Raw genomic sequence first — 14,359 nt, forward strand, 5'->3', positions numbered from 1 at the left:
ATCTTCGATATCTTCGAAATTTTGCAGACGATATGTGACTGAAAAAGAAAAAAATACCCATAAAAAGGAAAATGCCTGTGATCTTGCATTTATTCCAAAACTTTGTATAATGTACAAACAAACGTGCACTGCACAAGCAAACATATTAAAGTGCATGAACATTAATAACTTTCATGTAAACAAGGACAGTGCTTTCTGGTAATGTAAAGTCAGTAGCAACTTGTCTTATCTCAACTTGGGGACTTGGGATATACAAACTGACGGGAAGATGAAAGAGGGAAAAAAATCCTTTCACTGCCCCGATTCTGAAAATCAATTAAAAAAAATGATGCAGACAAAATAAATAAATAAATAACCGCGTCCCCAAAATATACGGGACAAAGTGAAGTGCGTCCACCATCAGTTCATTACGGGACAGGCTTTTTAGTTTCCAAATATGGGACAATCGTGTATTTTACGGGAGGGTTGGCAACCCTATCTAGACCACAGACGGAAATTAAATGAGGTTTTGTCATTTTCCCTAAAAAACGGGACAAATTGTTTCCCGGGAGAGATTTTATCTTTCCCGGGACAGGTGGACAGGTGGTCTTTGGAAAAAAATATTGATATTTGCCGTCAGTGTATCGATTATTTATTGCGACAGAAAGGACAACAATATATTGCAATATTGATTTTTTTTTTTTTTTCACCCACCCCTAGTTGATAAGTGTATGAATAATTGTGTGAATGTTACCGTGGCAGCTGGGGAAACCCTGCCAGATGACTCCACGACGGTCTCCATGTGGTCCAGCAGCACAGCCTCACTGAACCACACGGGATTGGACGGGATGTCTGTGTGAAATGCAGTCTCAACAGCTGTTGGTACCGTCTATAAAAAAAAGAGGAGAGGAAATAAGAGTCAACTTAGGATAAGTGTTCATTTTTAAAATAAAAAGTTGCACTGTTTGACAAATACACGATTGGGGGGGGGGGGGGGGGGGAGAGAGAGAGAGGGATGAACAGGTTACCTCAACCTCCTGTCCAACAAGAGTCCATTCAGGAGCGGGTCCATACACTGGCATGTGGACAGGACCTGTCACAACCACTCTGGGAGACACCCTGGGCGATGATTGGTTGTGGCACAACACCCCTGGCCGAGGTGAAGGGGGTACGAGTTGATGGAGCATGCAGCATGCAGACGCTCCACCAAAATCAGTCCTGAGGTGCACCTGAACAGAAAACAACATGTTAACACATATTTGTCATATCAAATGAAGAGCAAGTAAGGCTGAAGAAGGCAAAACTTACACCATCATAACACCACCATGTACAGCTGACGAAGGGGGAGGTGATCGGCCATATACACAAATGTTAAACCTGGAAGAAGTGTCACATAATCAATTGTGTAATCACACAATTCTAAGAAATATCTGTTAGCACAGTGTCACTGAAGAGAAAAAAATACAACAAAAATATGTATTTTACACACCCATGCGTGCAGCAACACGATGATATACTTGACGTAGCGCTGTTTGTAGTTCTGGCTTGACAGTCAGGCGAGGTGGAAAGTCAAGCACAAACACCTACAAAATAGTTGTATATAAAAAAAAAACCCCAAACAAACATAAAAATGCAAAATAAATTCATGAATATTCTTGTTATTGAACTATGGATCATGGAATTACTTGATATTGATAAAACAAAGTGGCGATGACATTCATGTGTTCAAATTTGTTTGTCACAGCAGATAAACAAACCTTGGGCCAGCGGTCCAACACAGTTGCCAGTAGCGCAGCAAAATCCTGGGCGGAGTCTGTTACAAGCCCGTGTTCAAGGTTGTTGCCCGGGGCGAGAACACAAAACCATCCACAAGTGGACAGAGATGTGAGTCTCCCACCACCGGAACAAAAACAGAAAGAAACTCGTGGCTTGACAAAATCACGACCCATACCTTCTTGTCTGGTTGCTGGGCCTTAAGAACGAACTTGCACTGTTTTGTCAGTCAGGAGCAAAACGGGCCATCTTCACACCCAGGTCGCTGACCAGTACCGCGCCCTGTGTAAATTGACAAAAAAGAAAAATCTAAATATGTTTTTGTAAGATTTATTTGGAATACAACATAACAACACAGGCAGAACATGAAATCATGAACGTGGAAGTACTCACGACGTTCAAAGTCCTTCCGAGGTGGAAAAGGTGTCCAATCCCGTTTTTGCTCCAGGCGTCGTTTCATGGCCAGAGAGCGACGGAATGCCTTGGTGTTCGGCATCTGAACAATGAAATGAAAGATTGTGTCATTTCCAATGAAGGACAATGATAACACAAGTTTACAGAAAAAAGTGATGTTTTCTCACACACGACATCAAAACACAGAAAGGTTTCTGTACCTTTGCAGCTGGAGACGATGAGCTTAAATCAATAAAGCAAAAGAAAATGTGTATGTGTACTCTTGGACCCTAACCCTAATGCCATACAAGTCTATGGGGTGAATTTTCAACTTTGTCCTACAGATATGGGGCCACTTGCTTTTTCATCAGGAGCCCCCAAGAAGCACCCACGCCAAATTTGGGGCTTCTAGTACTTGAGGAACCCTGAAACCCTAACCCTAATTTCAGCTAACCCTAACCCTAACCCTAACCCTAGTTTCAGCCTTATTGTTAACCCTAATTCAATGCAAGTCTATGGGGTGAATTTTCAACTTTGTCCTAGAGACATGGGGCCACTTGCTTTTTCATCAGGAGCCCCCAAGAAGCGCCCACGCCAAATTTGGGGCTTCTAGTACTTGAGGAACCCCGAAACCCTAACCCTAATTTCAGCTAACCCTAACCCTAGTTTCAGCCTTATTGTTAACCCTAATTCAATGCAAGTCTATGGGGTGAATTTTCAACTTTGTCCTAGAGACATGGGGCCACTTGCTTTTTCATCAGGAGCCCCCAAGAAGTGCCCACGCTAGATTTGGGGCTTCTAGCCAATGAGGAAAAATTTGGAGCAGACAGGACAGGGTTACAGCTGAGAAGGCACTTAAGATCCTCAAAGGACTGTTGCCACTCACTAGACCAAAGAAATGGTTTCAATGGACTGGTTAATTCTTCTCTCGTGGCCGGCAGCTCCACTGCCTTGGTGCTGGAGATGCCCGCTCAGGGGCGCCGCCAGGAATTTTGGGCCCCCTTCAAAAAAACAAAAACAAATGGGCCTCCTGTGGCGCTTGTCAAAAGCTTCACATCACTCAAAAAATACAGTATAGTTCAATAATAGTGCTTGAGTCCATCTTTGACAGTGTCAATGTATTTTTATTGTGAATTCGCCACAAAGCAAACTCTTAACATTTATGAATGATTCATGAAAAAAACACTTGATGTCTCTCGGACAAAGTTGAGCTTTGACTTTCATAGACTTGCACTGCATTAGGGTTTAGCGATAAGGCTGGAATTAGAGTGAGGGTTTCGGGGTTCCTCTTGGGCTAGAAGCCCCAAATTTGGCATGGGTGTGTCCTGGAGGATCCTGATGAACCTGAAAGTGGCCCCATGTCTCTGGGACAAATTTGACCTTTGACCTCCATGGACTTGCATTGAATTAGGGTTAACGATAAGGCTGAAACTAGGGTTAGCTGAAATTAGGGTTAGGGTTTTGGGGTTCCTCAAGAACTAGAAGCCCCAAATTTGGCGTGTGCGCTTCTTGGGGGCTGCTGATGAAAAAGCAAGTGGCCCCATGTCTCTAGGACAAAGTTGACCTTTGACCCTCATAGACTTGTCATTAGGGTTAGCGATAAGGCTGGAATTAGAGTGAGGGTTTTGGGGTTCCTCATGGGCTAGAAGCCCCAAATTTGGCGTGGGTGTGTCCTGAAGGATCCTGATGAACCTGAAAGTGGCCCCATGTCTCTCGGACAAAGTTGACCTTGGACCCTCATAGACATGTGTGGCATTAGGGCTATCGATATGCGATACAAACCTGGTGAGTTTAAGACTTAGTGACTCTACGCACATGAATGTATGGGGTACCCCGTCCTTACTTTGTTCCAACCTTCCCTCCACAAACCTGGCTGTCCAGTGCAGAAGTCAAAGTGAGAGAGAGAACAAAGAAGGAGGAGGGCCTGTGACGCCACTGCTGATTGGCTCGTTGGTTGGTTGAATGAGCCAATTCTAGAGCTCCCCTCGGTGTCCACACACTGCAAAATATATCTAAGAAACAAACACTTAAATTGAGAAAGAACAGGCTAGAAACAAGTCAAATTATCTGCCAATGCAGTAAGATATTTAGACTTGGTAAGATTTCTTAAAATAAGACGATATATCTAGGCATTTGAAGAATGGAAAAACTCTTGAAATAAACAGTAAAGCACTCATTCCAAGGACTGTACTAAGTCAAATAAACTTGATACTAGCTTCTCAATTCTTTTTTCACGTTTGCTTCTTTCTTAATTTGAATGAAAAGATCTTAAAACCAGACCTACTAACAGTGCAATTCTTCTTAATTGAAGTGTTCACAATATGAGCTTTTTTTTTCTCAAAATGAGACAAAGCATCCACCCCCCCCACGCCCACTCCCCCCCCAAAAAAAATAATTAATCAAACAGAATTAATATTGTCAACAACTATTTATTCACTTAAATTGCTGACAGTGCCTTCACTGCCTTGTAATAAAAACGTCACAAAGGCATTGCATCTTAAAACAATCTCAAGCAATCATTTCTAGAACGCAAGTAACAATTGTTACAATATTCACCGTCATCATTATTGAATATTGATTCAGATTCCCTGGCACTCAGTTACACAAAAAAAAAAACAGTATGGGGACAGCATATAGTGTTGTGTTCCTATCACCACTGATAACATGTTTAGGGGAGTGTATCACTACCTATGCCTAGTACACAGCTCTACTCCCCAATAAAATCTTTCCATTCTGCCATGGTCTTTTTTGTATGAGGCTGTGGTGTCTCACTCATGGATAGTGTCCTGTAGCATTTCTGTCTGAATGACAGAGAGAAGGGTTGCCACACACTTTTGGATATGTGAGGTGCAGGGCATAGTAGCAATCCATCAGATGAAGCAGACCGTCACTCAAGTCTTCCTTGGCAAGCGTGGTGGCGGGAGTGGCTCCAAGACAGATGAGACAGCGGGTCCCATCAAACAGCAACACAGGGCTGCAGAAAGACCTCTTCTGCGAGTACATTGTGGGATCTTCTGTTGGCTAAAGAAAAAGAAGAAGGAAACGCCACATCCATGCATGGAACTATGAAGTGTTGAATGTGAGAAAATGCAAACAAACTTTCACCTGAATGACATGAAGCAGTGCCTCACTGGCATTTCCCAGCTTCTTCGGTGGTGGACTTGGTGAAGGAAAGAGTGTGGGGAGTGCCCTGAGCAGCGCGATGGAATATTCCACTGGAATAGAACAAATCAACTTTGAGTTCAAAGTTAGTCTTCCTAAAAATGAGTCTTATTAGGTTTGTGTTGATCACCAAAAAATCTTATTTTTTCAGCATGAAGAGTATTACCATTCTGCATCTATTCATTCAGCGCAACATAAACCATCCTATGTCCAAGGAAACAGCTACACAGTCAATTAGAGACACAGCAAAATGACTCTACTGAACTACAACCAGCGTTATGCGTGGCTTCATCACTTCATTTTTTTTCCAAACACCATAAAATTACACATTGGTGCAGAAGTCTTCCCATCTCTTTTTTTAGTTCATCAATGAATTTTCTGTTGCCCTTATCCAGAATGCGCCGCAGCTCATTCATCGCCTATAATGCAAGTCAATGTTAAAATCTGCAAAAATGCTTGCTTTTCATCATAAACCAAAACAAGTTAATCACTTACACGATAAAGATCCTTGACACATGGATATGCATCCAGGATCTTTGTTGGCCTTGTCCTGTTCTTTCAGAACATCACTATCGATGAAGGATCTTCTTGCTTGAAACTGCAGGTCAAGAATTTGGGAGACAGCATCTTGGTTGGGTTTTGGTTTCTTGTACAGCTCCTGCAGGGTCTGATAATGTCTGGCCTGTGCTGTCAGACCATCTTTGGCTGATGAAATGGAGGAGACAAATCAGTAAATCAGTCAAATGGATGAAATTGTTTGGAGCATCAAAATATATCAAATGACAATTCAAATGTAAAAATGCCTGTGATATATCATGATATCCAAAACTATCATAACATTGCCTAGCTTTCATACATTATCATTATTTTTAAAATGGACATGTTTCTACTTATGTGAAGTGTGGCCATTATCAGAACTGCGCCCTGGTGTGTGACACAAAATAATTGTTGATCCACCAATTGAGTCTGCATCATGATCTTCTTCTTGGTCACTTGCTGAGAAGTCAATGCGATGCCTTTTCTTCTTGTGGCCCCTCTCTGGTGAATCTCTTGTGAAGATTCTTGTAAGTGCTCGCCTGTGGTAAATAAAATTTCACTCATTGAAAGAACAAATAAAGATGGAAAGTGAACATGCACAGATAAAAAAAAGTATCAGCCAAAAATAACCACACGCTTCAAAATCTAAGTGCGCAAAATAATATAATCACTTACATGTTTCATTGTTTTGTCTTAATCCTTCAGCATGTGATAATACTCCACTAGTCTTTTAGCCATTGCAGTGACTTCATGCTTAGAAGGGTACCGGACCCCCTCTCCTTGCTGACTGGCTCTCAAGATAGAAATCATGCTGGTGACAGTGTTTCTCACCAGCCTGCATCTCAGCTCTTTGAACATGACACATTTCCCCTCACTGGCAGTGCGGGCCATCTGGAAGTAGTGCTTACGAGCTTGCTCCAACTCACTGTCTGTATGGAGGGTGGGCAAACTTTTTTAGCAACGGGCCACATGACAGACCTGCATCGAGTCGGCGGGCCACGGAAGGGGGGGTTGTAGGTAGGTACAGAATTCATAATTCAGTGCCTTGGAGCGAATAGCTTCGCCACTCAACTGGCCAAGAGACATGTGGCCTGTCCTTCTCCAATGCAAGCGGGTGGGAAAAGCACAGGAGTTGGTGTCTGCTCTTTTCTTAGAAGACAGCCTGCAATATGATGTTGGAAAGGAAGCAATTTTTCCTGCTTATGAGCTTGTTCCTGAGCCCTACCGGCAAAAATTTAGGAACCATAGAAAATCTAGTGGTCAAACCTTTGTCGAGTTTGCATGGGAGAAAAGCAACCTCTTTGATAAATGGTGTGCAGCTAATGATGTCAAAAATGACTTTGAGTCACTCCGTGAGCTCGTTCTTTTACAAGATTTTAAAGACTCTTTGCCAGAGAAGGTGGTAATGTTCTTGAATGAACAGAAAGTGTTGTCATTGTCCAAGGCTGCTGTCCTCGCAGATGAGTTTGTGTTGACCCACAAAAATGTCATCTCATCTTCCCCCCCGATCGGACAGGCCTTCTGCTTCTCGTCCCACAAGAGCCGAGTCTAGCCACCTCCCCCTTGAAAAGGCTAGAGGGAAGGGACTTCTGGTTTGGCCATAAAGCGGTAGACTGCGCGACACCAGGGCTCTCGACCGTCTAGGGTAAAAACTCCCCGAAAACTTGAATGACTATTGTCTGATATCATATTAACTACAAAGTGATCAGGGGAACGTTGGAATGGGAAGGAAAACTCGATTCAACCAAAACAGAAACACGGTAACAGACAATATGGCGGAACTACCAGCTTGCTCTGAAACAGAGGGAGATGGCGAAACGAACTCCTCGTGACTAACGACGCGAAAAAGGGCTCGGACATAGAAATTATTAGCAAGGAGATACGGGATTTAAAAACGGAATCAAAAGAAGTCCTTCGCACGTTTGGAGAAACACTGAGGAACGACGTGGAAAAAGACTTGGACGACTTCAAAGACGAAATAAATCAACAACTTGCGAAAGTCATCACCGAACAGGAGCTCCAAACTGGCAAGATCAACGAGGCTGAGTCGCGGATTGAAAAGCTAGAACGTTGGGCACAGGAAGCTAATGACGCTCTGGTCATATCACAGAACAAAAAGCTCTCCAGGACAAGTTAACTGACCTGGAGTCCAGGCCGAGGAGAAACAACCTACGTATCTATGGAGTCACTGAAGGAGAGGAGGGAGAATCTGTGGCCAAGTTTGTGGAAGACCTGCTGAAAAGCAAACTGCACCTGCCAGCAGATTTTAATGTCCAAATTCAGAGAGCACACCGCTCATTTGCACAGAAGCCAGCGGACGGTGCCCAACCGAGACCCATCATTGTTAACTTTCTGGAATTTACTACCAAAGAGAGGGTCCTGAGAGAGCTATGGACAAAGAAAATAGAACTGGGGAATAAAGTACCGTCATTCCATCACGATTACGCGACAGAGATGGTCCAAAAGAGAAAGGAGTACAACACTGCTAAAAGAATCCTGAAGGAGAAGGGCATCCGCTTCCAGACGCCATTCACCAAGATGAGGACCCACTGGGATATGGGAACTCGAACCTACAACAGCGCAGAGGAGGTAAAGGAGGAATTGGCGAGACGCAGCCTGGCGGAGAAGACGGCGGTGGCGACGGGTGCGGAGGGGCCTGCGGCACTCGGTGCCCCGCACTACGACGGAGTGGCAGTGCAAGGAGGGATCCTGGAGGGGCTACGCATCAGCAGCGACACGAGCCAGAGAAAAGCTACAAGAGTTTCAAAGATTCTTTGATTAAATTCAGAGAATAAAGGGAAGAAAGCTGGTAGGGATGTTCTAGTATGACCGGTGTTTTTAGTTGACAAATTATTAAAATTGAATTCCCATGTTAATAGAAAAGAGACTGTGGGAAGTCCGGGTCGCTCCTTTTTTTCTAACGTTGGACTCATTTAGAACGACTAAAATACTCATTGCAGGTTCAAGTGTCATTTCTAAGTTAGGTTAGATTTTTGACTGCCTTCACGCGGGCCGGACAGAGACACGCCGTAGTTTGGCCATGCCTGATCTACAGGAAACACATCTCTCTCAACAAGAGCACGACACACTGAAAAGATTTGGATATAGAAATGTTTTTTTTAGCTTGTTCAGGAAAGGCCCAAAGAGAGGTGTCACAATATTAATCTCTAATTCTATCAGTTTTGAAGTTGTTAAAAAAATAAATGACAAAGAAGGGAGATATGTAATAGTCAAAGGGAAATTGGATGATAACTCAGTTACTTTGGTCCAGGGTTGGACAAGTGCTTTTTGAAATCACTGTTTGAGATCATAGCTGTGGAAAGTGAAGGAATCCTAATATGTGCAGGGGATTTCAACATGATTTAAAAGCTAAACTCGACACAACTAATGGCAACAGAAGTCAGACCCGCCTGTCGAAACTTGTCAACGTCTCTCTAGCCGAACTAGGGATGTTTGATGTTTGGAGGGACCTCCACCCGTTACAGAGGACTATTTTTTTTATTAACATTACAGACAGATACAGAATAGAGGAATGTAAAATAGGAAGGACTGACTTGTACTGACACAGTATTAATTACCTTATTATTTGTCTAAATAAGAGGAAGAAAAACACACTTTGGAGATTAAATGTGGGTATGCTAAATAATCCAAAAACACTGGAGGAGGTTAAGAAAGAGATTAAATGCTCTATGGAGAAGAACATAGATAGTCCAGTAGACACTACCATACTGTGGGACACAATTAAAGCTGTGATGAGAGGGAGGTTAATAGCGAGGGCAGCCTATCAAAAAAAGACTAGATGTGGCGAGGGGGAGGGTCTGGCGGAGGTGGAGACAATTCAGATGGTGGGTATAAAGGAAAATTGGGGGGGGTGGGGGAGGGTTGCCTGACAATGCCACCTGGGGAGTTGTACCCCAGGAAATAAACTATAATAAAATTCCACGGGCTACACAGGTTCGTTACGCTTTGAAATTTAAGAGGACGAGACGGACTTCCAATGAAACAGCTTTATTTGACAACAATTTAAAATAGACCAGGTTTAGCTGCCTGAGTGTCAAGGAAATAAGTACCATACCAAAAAGACATAAGAAAATAAGGGGAACAGGGCCAAAGAAACCAAAGAAAACTCAAAAAAGGGAATAAACAAAGCTAAGGGAATCACTACAAACCAAAATTCACGCTACGCCAACTCCTGTCCTAAAGAAAAGAGAACAAAATTAACATACTAATACCTTGAGACACCCAGGCAAGCGTTAAACAGTTAGAACGAAAGGAAAACTTTTATTTATTCTTCGCGCGCACACACACACACACACACACACACACACACACAGGACCAAAACCCAAAACAAAAAGGTAACGATCACTGGGGAACAAGATATTAATGAACTAAAAAAGGAAATCAAACTATAACAAAATCGCTACTCAATAGAAAACCCAAAGTTTCACCAAAATTTCACAACAAAACAAAGAAAAGAAAACCAACCAAAGAAAGTGGTTACGCTAACAAAAGAAACAGACAAACTGAATTGTCTAAACCAAATAAACCAAAATCAAAGGAAAAGTGTCCGCGTTGTGTTGTTGTGTTGCTGTTGGAGGGCTACAACAACACAATGTCTTCGATGCTACGCTTTGTGCCGTCGCCACGGACCCCAAACTCTCGTTCTTGTTGGATGCGGGTTCTGCGCAGACTGGTGGGAGAGTTTGTGTACAGGTTTTGCAAAGGAACGGTGTCTTCAGTTATACACACGCTCATTAAAGAGCCGACCGTGGAGGAAGCTTGTGCCGTTTCCAGCAGAATAACAGCGAAATTATCGAAATGAAAACAAATCAGAAAAACATCTCTTTGCTGTGCTTTTATTTACAAGTTGAAATTCTTCTAACTTACAAAAAATGTGAACGAAAAGGTAGAAATATAAATACGAACAAATACGTATTTGTTCAGGGCTGCGCAAAGCCGGAGCCCTGCATTTGCTGCGCTACCCTTTTAAAAAAGGTCTCTGTTGTGTGTAATTTTAATATGTCCATCTCTTTTAGAAGAGAAAGCATCGCCCCGGTCTCATCCTCTCTCCAAATGTCAACATTCTTATTCGCGTTTGCTGGTTGTTTCACGCCGTCTGTTTTGTTAGACGACGTAGTTGTGCGGTGGCGCGTGCTCACTTGCGTTGTCCAGTTAATCGTCCGACTAAGGCGTATACATGGCCGAGAAATTAGAATTCCAATCGCATTATCTGGGTGTCTCAATCGGAGTTCTCCGATTCCAATCGGAGTTCTCAAACTCCGATCATAATCGGACTAAGGCAATAATTCAAATTTCTCTAGTACCATGTAAACGCACTGAGGGACGCAAAAATTGCACTCCGGCGCAGGTGTGATTGATGACGCGAAGGTGGGGGCAAACCCACCTGCCACATAAAGAAGAAGGTTACAAGAAGCTGGTAAACCAATGAACAACTCTGGAACAGCAACACAAAAGTAATAAGGACGATACAGTGTCACAACAAATAATCGGTGTCAGAAGGGAAATAGACGATGTCCCTGAGGCTAGATGTTGAGAAAAAGCTGAAATTCATTAAACAGACCCACTATGAATCAGGCTGTAAATCAACCAAATATTAAGCAAGAGGAATAAAGGCCCAGCAAGCTTCTCATGCAATATGTAAAATTAGAGACCCATTAACGAAACAGCTACTACTTGAACCTGAAGAAATAGAGAGGGTTTTTAAAGATTACTATGAAAATCTATATACCCAACTCACGGCTAAAGAAGATTGTGAGATGAAAGAATTCCTTGACTCATTGGACCTACCAGCCATTGGAGATGAGCAAAATAGAAAACTCATTTCCAGTATAACCAAAAAAGAAATAGATGCTGCCATTAGCAGGCTTAAAATCAACCAAAGCGCCAGGTAGTGATGGGTTTCCTAGTGAGTGGTATAAAACATTTGGAGAAGAATTAACCCCGATACTCCTAAATTCTTTTAATCTGACTCTGACAGAGGGCAAACGGCCTCCCTCATGGAAAGAGACTGTCATTCCAGTTATTCCAAAAGAAGGGAAAAATAAGGAACTTTGTGAATCGTATAGGCCCATTTCAATCTTAAATGTTGACTAGAAGATCTTTACTTCAATCATCTCAAAAAGACTTGAAAGTTTTATGCCGGACTTGATAGATGAGGATCAGTCAGGTTTTATAACAGGTAGGCAGACTCAAGATAACATTAGACGGGACCGTCTAGGGCTGGACGATAATTCGATAACGATATATATCGATCGATAGACGTGTGCTGCGATAGGGAAAAAAGGGGTCCATAAAAAGTTTGATAGAAAAAGTTTCACTTCCTTTTTCATCATAGCCAATCATGTAGCTTAATATTACGGTCATTTCTTCCTCCAACCAATCGCAAACGCAGACCCAGCGGCTCCACGTTGTCGGAGGAATCCACTGCCAGCGCCAGCACCAAGCAAGTAAAGCAGACCAAACTGGACTTCTTGCAGTAAATACGACAAAGCGTCCAAGCGCCATAAGGACATCACCCATGTAGTAACATGCTTCATAGCGAGGGATATGCTGCACATAACCACCGTTGAAAAGCTTGGCTTCAAACAGCTTCTCGCCACTCTTGACCCGCGATATGAAGTTCCAGACTGCAAGTATTTTTCAAACACAGCTCTTCCTCGTCTGTACAACGAGTGCAGGGAATCAGTGCAAAACGAGCTGTTAACCGCCACAACTTCAGACCTCTGGTCGAGTCGCACGTTCGAGCCCTATCTCAGCCTATTTTTTTAAATAAATAAATAAATAATAATAATAATGATAATAATAATAATAATAATGATAATAATAATAATAATAATGATAATAATAATAATAATAATAATAATAATAATAATAATAATAATAATAATAATAATAATAAAAACAAACAAACAATTCAGTTGTGTTTAAAAAAGGTGGTTGAATAAAAGTTTGAATTTGAATTCAGTGCTCGTGTGTTCTTTATTAAAAGTCTGTCATGAAGTAATAGTATAAAACATCCAGCGCTGCAATTAAAATATGTTTTCAATTTTTTTGATAATTATCGATATCGATCAATATGACTTTTTTTTATATCGATATGCTTTTTTTCTATATCGTCCAGCCCTAGGACTGTCCTATACATAATAGATCAGCTCCAAAAGTTGTTACTGGTGAGCCTTGACTGTGTGAATTGGAGATTTCTGTATCAAGTTCTTGGGAAACTAGGGTTCCAAGAAAAGTTAATACAGTGTATTCAAGGTCTCTACCAAGAACCTACGGCAAGGGGGAGGGTCTGGCGGAGGTGGAGACAATTCTGATGGTGGGTATAAAGGAAAATGGGAGGAGGGGGGGTTGCCTGACAACGCCACCTGGGGAGTTGCACCCTAGGAAATAAACTATAATAAAATTCCTCGGGCTACACAGGTTCGTTACGCTTTGAAATTTAAGGGGACGAGATGGACTTCCAATCAGTCAGCTTTTTTAACAGGTAGGCAGACTCAAGAAGACATTAGACGGGTCCTATACATAATAGATCAGATCCAAAAGCAGGGCCTGCGAGCTGTTACTGGTGAGCCTTGGCTGTGTGAATTGGAGATTTCTGTATCAAGTTCTTGGGAAACTGGGGTTCCAAGAAAAGTTAATACAGTGTATTCAAGGTCTCTACCAAGAACCTACGGCAAGGATAAAGATTAATGGTACTCGTCAAGGATGTTGCCTTAGCGCTACATTGTTTGCTATGTTCATTGAGCTGCTGGCACAAATGATCAGACAAAGTAACAATCTAAAAGGAATACATATAGGAGAGCAGGGACATCTAACAGGGCTTTTTGCTGATGATATTATTTTGGTTCTCCAAGACCCGGACAGAACATTACCTCATTTGATGTTGATAATAGAAACCTATGGTAAATACACAGGCAACAAGTTACATGTGTACATGCTGCCCTCAATATCAGGCACGATGGAAATAGATGGAGGCCGGCAGAGAAACGACTCTCACACTGGCATTAGTAGGAGACATAAGAACTAAATCAGCTCAACAAAGCCAAAATGAAATTATTAAGCACACACCGACTATCTGGAGTAAGATGGTAAAAGAAAACCATATGGAGGGAAACTACTAATGTGGCCTTCTCTTGATCCCAGATTTGAACCAGGAACCACAGACATTGAGTACAGACGATGGTGGGATAGGAGTATAACTGCAGTATGCACACTCGTTCACAAGGGGGTTTTAAAAAGTTTTGGAGAGTTGAAAAAGGAATTTGGACGAGGACACAAAGATTTCTTTCGATACATGCAATTAAGAGATTACTATGATAAAAGAATCAAACCAACATCATCTGGAGAGGGCAATATAGTGATAGATATTCTAATCGCAGCCTGTAAAAAGATGAAGAGAAAAATCATTTCTAAAATCTATCAGGGCCTTCAGAAACAGAACAGCAACAAACGCAGGATACATCAAAGCCAAATGGCAGAAAAAACTAAGCA

Source organism: Nelusetta ayraudi, unplaced genomic scaffold (genome assembly GCF_046127955.1).
Source record: "Nelusetta ayraudi isolate G7.1 ecotype Tasmania unplaced genomic scaffold, CSIRO-AGI_Nayr_v1 ptg000064l, whole genome shotgun sequence".
Taxonomy (NCBI): Eukaryota; Metazoa; Chordata; class Actinopteri; order Tetraodontiformes; family Monacanthidae; genus Nelusetta; species Nelusetta ayraudi.